Source organism: Charadrius vociferus, unplaced genomic scaffold, assembly GCF_000708025.1.
Source record: "Charadrius vociferus isolate BGI_N301 unplaced genomic scaffold, ASM70802v2 scaffold16, whole genome shotgun sequence".
Classification (NCBI taxonomy): Eukaryota; Metazoa; Chordata; class Aves; order Charadriiformes; family Charadriidae; genus Charadrius; species Charadrius vociferus.
In genome coordinates this window covers 3521930-3532560 of record NW_009649167.1, presented here as the reverse complement: position 1 = coordinate 3532560, position 10631 = coordinate 3521930, and positions in this window count along the sequence as shown.

The window sequence follows — 10631 nt, the reverse complement described above, 5'->3', positions numbered from 1 at the left end:
AGAGTCTGTAGCAAGCCATGTGCTTTTAACAACTTCAGGAATTAATTTCTGTAAACAGAATTAAATTATTTTGGATTTCTACACAGAAATCAAATTTCCCAAGCAGCTATAACTAATAATACTGTATCAGAAAGTTTTGCCTGGTCCTCACATATGCACATTTTGTAATTCCTGCTACGTCTGAATTGCTAAGAACTGTTATTTTACATAGTGCCAAAATATAAAATTTATGTTTTTAGGAGACAAATGAAGCAGCAGAGGTGTACTGAGTATGTAGCCATTTAAGGCATTTTCCTTCACAGAGAGCTACAGCATGAAGCATTCGTTTAAACTCTCACCTGCCCTCTGCTACATGAAGAACTGTACTCAGAAAGCAGGCTTAATAAATCAATAAAGTTTGATTAATTAAATTCTTCTGTCTTGCTTTTTCTTAGGAATGTAGAAATGCACTTTCATCCCCTTGTGGAGTCATAGATTTGTATAAATAAAACCTGATACTTCCAGAGAAATAAAAAGTTCTTCCTCAACTACTTTCTGTCTTAGAATAACATGCCATACCTTCCATACACGAGTGCAGACACACCAGTTTCTGTCATTTGAACCACTTGATTCCATAGGGTGATTCCCCCCCCAACCCCTGTCATGAGATGATGGGTTTTGTGCTGGGCTGGCCACTAAACTGAATGACAGATGCTCTCTTTTACCTCTCTCCCCTTCAGAGAAGGAAGACCATCTCCCTTCAGAGAAGAGGACAGAGAATGAGAGCGAGAGAACTTATGGGTTGAAAGAGAAACAAAGCTACTTTAATTAAGTATTAATAATAACAGAATGAAAAGATAATAAGAAGAAAATAATGAAATATATACAAAACCATATCAAGCTCCCAGAATGACAATCACGTTACCAGCAGGCACTGGGAAAGTCCCAGACTGGACTCAGTTACAGATGGGAACTGGATTCCAGATCCAGACTCAGGAATGCACTGATTGGAATCAAAGACAGACGAACAGAGTCCTCCTTGGACGCCGGCCATTGAAGAAAGAGCCTGACCCCTTTGATACTGAGGGAGATGCAGATGGAGGGGAATACCCTGTTGGTCAGTTTTGGGTCACCTGTTCTGTCCGCTCCTCCGCGCAGGTGGGACCCCTCTGTGCTTTTCCGCTTCCAACCCTCCAACAGGGCAAATAGCAAAGTTCGCTGCCCTTGGGTGTTACAGCAATAAGTATAAGCAGGAGCCTCTCTGCATACCATTCCTTGGTATTCACCATAAACATCACACCTTATCTGCTACAAGCGGACACTGTCTGAAAACAATGCCGTTAATTTCAGAGAGTCAGTTAGTTAGAAGAGGCTTAGCTGGAAAGTAAAATTACTGAAAAGAAAATTGTTCAGGTCTTTTTTTACCTCAAACCAGGACATAAGATTTTAAGACAAACGTCTTTCCATTTAATCAACTTTATGCTTTTTCCGATGAAAAAAGAAAAAAAGATCAAAACCAAGATACTAAAATGTTACCTTAAAAATGTATGAGCCGACAGGAAGTGCTGAGGAACTAGAAACTGAATATTACTGTAGTCTTCTTGACTGATGGATGTATCGCACCAGAAAGGCAATTTACATTGGCTTCATACGTATACTGTTCTGTTTGGTTTCTCACCTGTATTTAATTTCTCACCTATGCTTCCATTATTGCCGGCTTTCCTACTTGATGTCATTACCTACTTTCTACAATTAGATCTACTGATATAACAAGTTCCTAGGGCTTCCACTACTGGCAATAGACATTTTGCCAAAATAATCTAGCTCTCATTTCTAGAACAAAAGTGTCTGGTTGTAGCTCAATTCAGTCCTTGAAGGGGAATATGCCAAGAAAGAACAGAGGAAATCTTCCAGTGTTATCATATCTTTGGATTCAGAGAGCCCTTATGTCACATTTACTCCATTTTCTGGGGAAGCACATGTTCTCCTGGGGGCAGGGGGAAGTTTTACAGTTTACAGTCCTTCCTCTGTGATGTGCAGAAGGGACCTGCATTGGGAATATTAGAGATGAAAGGAACAGAGTTGGCAAAGAACCAGTTCTACTGCCTCCTCTCTCCTTATCCCACCTTATGTTGGTTTATGCATGAGACAAGGGCAGGTATTCTAAGTGAGGCAGATTGAAAGCAACCATAGGTAAAGAGAAGACTTGTGCATTAATTCACTCTCCTGTAAGTTGGATCAAATCGTTAAGTTCAATTTTCTTAGTGGCAGACAGTTTAATTGCTAGGGAGTTTCCTGCAACAAATCAGTCACTCTCAGTTTGAGCTAGTCAGACACAAAGCTAAAAGTTAATACTGTCACAGGTTGCTTTCCACAATCCACTAATAACAGGAAGGCTGCTATTCAACAAACTACAGAGCTTTGCAAAGTGTTTTGTTTAACAGTAAGATGAGTGTGCTGCAAAGTGGCAAGATCAAACATAGCAAGAATCCAGCGATTTGTGCGCCCCTCCAAGGCGCACACTAGATGAAATGCATGGGCTGCATGTTCCAACAACACAAACCCTGTATTCGCTTCCCCAGTTTTGAAGGAAAGGCAAATTTGCACTGTATTGGAGGTGGGATGGTGCCAGTCTACCGGATTCTGTTCCCCTTATTCAAGATCTGTGGAACTTCACTCAGCAATGAGTAGATGGAGATGCTAATCAGCAGGAGGAAAGCAGTGTGTGGTGATGGGGGCACAGTAGCGAGAATGTCACGAGTTCATGCACACGTGTTCAGAGATACCAGTATCCTGTTTCAAGACATACAGACACTTGGAAGATGACCGCCCTTGTATTTTCACCTCCTCTTTTTTCCTAGATCAGCTCGTTTCACCCATGTCCCATTTACAGGCAGTCAAAAACATTCATGTCAGCCCCCCTGCCTCCTTGGAAGAGGGCACTTCTCTGCATCTCCCAAGAGAAGCCCCTCATTGCTTGAGAACAACTTTTTTCATAGCCTCCATTAACAAAAAATCCTGTTACTTACTTGAGTAAAAACTATCTTTTTTACCTGAACTAATTCTTCAACCAATGTAATTTTTATAGTCTCTTGCTACAGTTAGGCTTATTTTTAAACGCCCAAAACAGTTTCTCATGCTCTGTTTATTGTCTTTCTCATCACTCTGCATGAGAGCTGGCTGTACTGATTATCAGCTGCTGTAGTTAGCAAGGTAATAATAGCCTATGGTGGATTTGCAGGATAATGGGATTAAAGTATGTCTTAAGAACTATTCCAGAAAAAAAAATAAAAAGAAACACAGATTTAAAAAAAAAAAAAATATAACCAGACCAAAAAAGTTAAAAACAAAGAACAACAAGAAAACTACAGAGGAAAAATAAGGCATAAAAGCAGTTTATGGCTTGCTCAAAGTCACTGACAGTAGCTTTGGCTTGCCAGTTTATGGGTTGCTCAAAGTAGCCCAAAAACAGATTCAAGAATTAGAGGATTCTTGAATCACCTGAGTGTTACTGCTCTGGCCAAGACAGACTACTATTCCTTTGTCTCTCTATCAACTATCTGCAGCACTCTTGGTCTATACCATACACATGCCTGATTCAAAGCTCACCCAGCCCAAGGAGAGCACCTGTCCTTGGACTTTTATAAGCAGTAAACAGACATAGCTGATAAAATATATCTATTTTTCAGAAAAAAAAATACAGTACACTTCATTATGGATATGAAAAGCAGCAGTATTTAGAAGAATACGTATTTCCCAAACCTCTGGTGTAAGATGAGCTGTGGGTAATCAATGACCTGAAAGAACAGGATTCTCCAGAAAGCAAACAGTATACCATCCTGCAATGGGATGGAAAGCTCACTTTGGCTTAAGCTGTTTGCCAGATACTCAAAGGGAAGCTCTTCTGCCTCCAACTACTTTCCTACTTCACAGAACAGCCTTTCAGCTCTGAATCTTTTGGGTAACACAAACTTAGTTCTACTGAAGCAATGTGAAGGATATGAAAAAGCAGCAAGCACTAAAGGACAAAGCTAATTTCATGATTGAGTTGTCAGACTGATATATTATGTTTCCAGAATACTAAAGCCTGTGTTCTGCACGGCAGATTATTTTTTTTTCTTTTTTGGTGAACTTGTATTTAGTGTAGAGGAGACTTTTACAGCTATATACATTAACATTCCAGCACCTCCAAATTAGCCCTGGGGCCAGGAAGAGGAAAAAAAAAATATAGTCAAGGCATCAGATAGACTGGGGATTAAGAAATCAAAACAGGCAGGAAGGTTGTTCAACAATTCAGAACAAGCCAGCAGCATGGACCGCTTTAAAAGTACTACATTCAACATCAGAAATTAAGATTGTGGAAAGGTCTCAGGAAAAGAAGAAGGGAAAAATGGAACTCAAAGAGCTGGGATGGAACAAGGCTCAAGCTAATGATAGACAATCCGAACCAAATTAAAACAAAGGAAGAAGGAAAGTATAAAAAAAGTAGACAGGAAGAGAATTTTGAGGAAAGAAAAAAAGAATGAAGTGTGAAACTGGCAGCATTAACTAAAATGAAAAAAGCACCTTGGTGAAGAAAGACGAACACCTTTAAATGTATGATGCAAGAAATTAATTGAATTGACAGCTATTTATAAGATTCCAAGTTACTGTATTGCCTGAATACCTCTGACAGGAGTTTAATTAGAGCAGAATCTACAGGGTTTTTTTAGCTTCGCTTCAAACAGCTTTTTAAGCTGCCTAAGTTTACGACCAACAATACTGTGGGTAGCGAAGAAGCCAATAAAACCAATGATTTGCAGAGAACAGGAAGCATCATCTCCCACATCTGCGCTGCTCATTAGATGCATTAAGGACACGTTTGTTTTCTGTAAAAGCCTCCCTGATTGGAATCTATGTTACCTGTGCTAGTAGTCCACTTAGCCTAAAGGTATTGACTAGGCTTTTCCTATACTCTGAAGAAATAAGCGCCTGCAGTCATTGGTCCCATCAGTTGTTCTAAACATACACTGGGAAAAGAGGAAGAAGCAGCAGGCTAATTTTCACAAATTAAAACAGAGTTTGAGAAAAACTTTCTAAATATAAGTGTAGTAAAACACTAGACGAGAAAACGTCCAGAGACTGCAACATCTTTTTACCAGTACTTTAAAAGAACATGTTTGCAGAAACACTTTCTAGTATAGTTAGGCTTATTCTTGCCTTATTCTTTAACTATTGCAGGACCAATAGTTTAACCAGATCAGTTTCCTTCAGCCTTTTTCAACTTTACATCCCTAACAATTTTCCAGAAAAGTTGTAGATCTCTTTGGAAATTCCACCTATGTAGAATGTATATAATTCATGCAAGCCTATTGACAACAGAAATAGTTGAAGAATTATTGTATCAAAAAAGTTACAATTCTTTGTACTTAGTCTTCTGCATTAAATCCAATAGAGTGGTGCTGACACTGTTTTTGGCAAATCAAAATCAAGCAGACAGTGCATTTCAGTTGCAGATCTTCCCCATTCAGCTTGTAACAATATTTCATTTTTTAATAGTAAAAGTTCACAGAAACTTAAGTAGATGATCATACATATTATTGGTATCATAACTACTTACTTGCCACCTCACAGTTTGTTGTTCTTTCTTCGTTTGGACAGAATAGATGTTTCAGTCCACCATCACTGGATAATGGAAATAATTATTCGTCTTCATTTAGTTTTTACACTGGAACATGAATTGCAGAACATAGCAGAAGATTTAGCACGCAGTGATATCCCTCACTCATATCAGGGAAGCCTTACTAAAACTGATATTTAAGCACTAGTAAGCAGGAATTTATTTTGCATTTAGCATCATCAAATGTCAAATCTTCAGACAAGGCCTGTCAAGGGTTTCATTAAAATAATTTCCATTAACTAGACAAACCCGGAGTTAAAACATCTTTACAAACACCTTGGTTTTGTGATGAACACTGGAAGCTGTTACAACCTTTCCTTGCCATTCTAATTTGAGGTCATCAAGTAATGAAAGCGTATCACAGCAGCGATTTAATAAAGCTTTGTTTTCCAGGTGATCTCACTGTTCAAACTGAATATAAAATTTGCATTTAAGGCACAATATGAAAAAAAAAGAATGTATACTTTACTTTGACAGCCGCCACTTTCAGTATAAAGTGGTAAAGTTACAGGTTTTCTTCTCATTTTATTTCAGAGAGCTAAAAACACCTGATTGATAACTATTTTTAGAGCAGGACCCAAGACACTTTATGTATTTGCTATGCTTCGTTAGCTGTGCAGGCTTCCCAGTGTAAACTGTGTTAATTTAATCATTTAGAGATAAAATAGTCTACATTACTTTGACAAAAAAAGACACAATGTCTCCTATGGAAGTATCACCGATACCAGACAGCTGACTGATCATCTCATTCAGGACAGGCCCAAATGGTCAGAACTGAAAGAAGAGTGTTTTTTTTAGAGATGCCTGGAGACGAGTCACCTTTTCAGTTCGTACTTGGAAACGTTTGGAATCGGGGCGATGGAATAACCACAGGGCAGTGGTCACCAATGAAAGCTGGAAGAGAACCGCAACAATGAAATGGGATGTCAAGTCTCATCAGTCCCTGCGATACCCAAGTGCTCTCATTTTTATGATCCTCTAGAGATTATTTCTTTTAACCCCCCTCCCCCTCCAAACATTTTCCGTGTCTGCAAATTTTTCTGGCATTATTAAGTTCCTCTGGCATGTCAGTAGAAGAAATTTAAGTCACAGGCTAATTCACAAAAGCACATGGTTAATATCCCTTTCCTCTGTCATCTGCAGATATTTAGATATGGCACTTAAGTCTTCAGCAATCCCTGACCCTAAAGGTTGAAAAATCAATGGAAGATCTCCATCCTAAGTTTCTATGGCCGCAAGATTACAAATAAAAATGAAATGGCTAAACTTCAGCCCAGCTTTTAAATGACAGATTCCTGGACTTGAGGCCACACGGCACAGACTGTCCTGCAGTCCCTCTGTGGAACAGGTCTGTCTTGGAAAGAGCTAGACTTGTCCAAAACAGAGCCATGAAATAATTGGTTCCTGAGTTCACTCTGGCCACTCTTACTTCGTGCTACAGATCTATTCATCTGGAACCACATTTAGTCAAGAAGTGGGAATTAAATGAATGTGACATAAATAATTGGGCCATTTTGATTTCATTGTCACCTATAATGGGTAACATCGACTACTGTACAGTTGGCAAGACGTGCTGTGCCCTTGTTCGTGTACTAATAATCTGCTCTGCATGGGTGCTGCTTATTGACATTGAGTGCTTGTACGATCTTTCACTATTCATGCTGGGGGTAGAGATGCCTAGCTGCTGTTATTGTTAGCCAGTATTATTTGTATCCTACTCAAGAGCCTATAGCAATAGAACAGAACCCCGCCACAAGTTAATGGGTCTCTGCTGCTAAATCACTACTGCTAACTGGAAACGTCAATGTAAAAATGAACTGAAAGATGTTAATTTTTCAAGCAACATGGATCCTCTGACAGCATTTTATTACAGTAATGCTATTTACATTCGCTCCCCCGCCCACGTGAGGAAAATGTGGTTTAGAAAGCTACTGCAATAAACATTAGCTGATTAGCTACATCCAACATCATCTTTTTGTTTTCAATTTAAACATAAAAAATGTAATTTACAAAATGGCTGATGTTAACATCATAATGAATACACATGCATTTATATTTCATCTGTCAAACTCCAAACTTCTCATGCAACTGTCACAGCATCACAGCTTCCACACAACAGTAGAGGATACTAAGGTTTTGACTGTTCCCTCTGGCCAAACTTTTACTGCCACTCCAGCAGGAGGTCAAAGCCTGTAACTCTTTATAGGTATTCTGACAAAGTACAGGTGTGTGGAGGGCAAAAAATGGTCAAGTACAAGAGCTGTGGCTCTGCGCTGTAGCCACTATCTGGGCAGATACCTAAGGTAAAGCAAGATGTAGCTCTTTCTCTATCAAGAAAAAACTTGGGAAAGAGGGATTACGGAAAGAAATGGCCAGGGACTATCTTAGGTTGGAAAGGACCTCTGGCGTTTATCTGGTCCAAGCCCCACTCAGACCTGGGTCAGCCCCAGTTATACAAGTTCTGAGGGCCTTGTCCAGTCATCTTTTGAGTATCACCACACATGGAGACTCCACAGCCTCCTTTAGCAACCAGTTCCAGTGTCCAAGCACTCTGAATTCTTCTTCCCTTATAATTAATCAGAAATTTCCATGCTGCAGTCTAAGTCCATTGCATTCACTGTCCATCTCTAACTCAATTTTTTCTTCATCTTCTATACAACCATCCCTTAGATGTCTGAAAGATTCCCCCTTACCTTTGTCTGCTTCAGGTTGAATAAAACCAGCTCTGTCACTCTCTCCTCCTACATTATGAGCTTCAGTTCCCTAACTACCCTGGTAGTCCTCTACTGGACTTGCTCCAGTTTGTCAATGCCCTTCTTTTGTATTGCAAGCCCTCCACAACTCTGCTAACCACAAAGATCTGACTCTGATGCTGCTGGTTTGGAGTTAGGGCATTCCCCCTACCTCCTAGGAGTTTGGCTGCTTGGGCTCACCTACAGTATTAAGATCCAATTTTCTCCTTATCCTGAAGATCAGCCTCTCTTTCATTTCTCAGAAGAACATTGAAAACAGTAGGCTACACGCTATCCTGACCTGAGGGCAGCCTGCACACATACATAGGCAACTGTAAAGAAAGGTGTGTACCACCAGAGAGAAAATGAGCAAACGCAGATACTCATGAGTATTTGGAGCCCTCTCTCTTGATTTGCCTTAGAAGGCCAGCATTCTTCTCCCTCTACTCATGACCTCTTGCTTGTTTTAACTACTGGCTGTTGGATGTACAATACAGCCACCATTCCCAGAACAAGGGCTGGAATCCCCCTCTGTCTCGTTCAAGGCACTGGGCTGTCAACCCAGACATCGTTCTGGATTTCCTCCTTATCATGCAAGAAGCTATACAGACAGCAGAGAAAAAAAAACAACAACCAAACAAACAGAAAGAAAACTTTCATGAGGAATTCACAAAATTAGCAAAAAAAACCCCAAAAGTCAAATTTGAGGAACGAATCTGGTTCCATATGCAAAACTGTCTGGTTGTTAGGACCAGTCCCTTCCACTGCAACAGCAATCCCCTTCATTTCAGCAGCATTTTTCTGTGATATGGTTCTATGCCATGCACATTAGAGCAGCAGGCCACATTTCCCAGACTTTATTTTAATGCTCTCTGAAGAATTATCAACTAAAGTGTTGGTAACTTACTAGCGGGCAACATCCAGAGGTGTCTCAATTGATGCCACAGAGGGCAACCTCACCTCCCTGGAAATCACTAACCTGAAGAGGTCAGTCAGTTCAATGCTGACTGCTTATACTGAAATTGTAGCAGCTCTAAGAATGTGTTTAACGTAACTGTGTGACAGTAACAGTAACCTGAACCGTCAGGTAAAAGCAATGAATTTTGGGCAAGAAATTAACACACTTCTGCGACAGAGCTTGAAGCAGCTGTTTTGACTTGCTCTACACAAGAAAAATGTCAAGAAATATAACATTAAATTAGCAGCAGACACATCTGAGTGGCTAAAAGAACCATTTAAGCCACTATTGCACAGCAACCTGCTGACGTTTATTTGCTTAGCTTGCACAGTTAGTACTGCAAGTTTGCAGAATTCTCACTGTTCATTCGCCAAGACAGACAGTGAACACCACCATTGCTGTTTTCACTGGACTGTAGTAATTCGATAACAGTCAATGATATTTTGAAACAGCCTTTAAAAATTCATTTGTGCCAGGACATGAAATCAAGTCTACGTTATCAGAAGATGTGACAATCACTTAAATGACTACACCTTTGATCTTTTTGGTAAGCAAGCAGGAAATGGGTACTGTACTTCTGTTTACCTTACTGCTAAGGGTTTGTTGTTTGGTTGGGTTTTTTTCAGACAAATAGGGACAAATTATTGGGGAAAACTGTGAACAACTCTGTATGCAATTAATTTGCATTCCAAATAACTAACATTTGCTCCTTTATTGAATCCTGTAATTAGACCTCAAGTCATATAAAACCAAACGTCAATCTTTTAAAGCAGCACTCATGAAGTACTGATACAACAGCTGAATCTCATGAGCAGTGAAAGGGACTGTGGACAGTCATCCTCTCACTCCCACCACACGAAGATTACTTTCAAGGTCTATAAATAGAACTTAATTGTAGAACAAACTTGATCTATTTTCTCCATTAAAGTGATCAAAAACCTCTAAGGTTGGTATAGTTCTTACACACAACATCTGGTATTTCTCATCAGTGAAAGACACTGATAGTTCCCACTCACAGCCTCAGGACTTTCTTCTTAGTCATAAACAGAAGCACCTGCACCTGGTTCCTCTATTAGCAGCTATTTGTATGCATTCCAAACCCTTTAAAATCTGCTTTCCAGGAACATTTAACCTCTTCAAGGAGATAAAGGAGATCAATTCTATACTGTGAAAAAAATGAAGTAGTAGAATCTTTTGTTTCCTTCTTCAGTACATGCATTTTCTTCTTTGTAGACAGAACTAATTTTACCATGACAAAGCTTTCTGTAAAGAACAAGGCTTCCCCACACTCCCACCAAGGCTG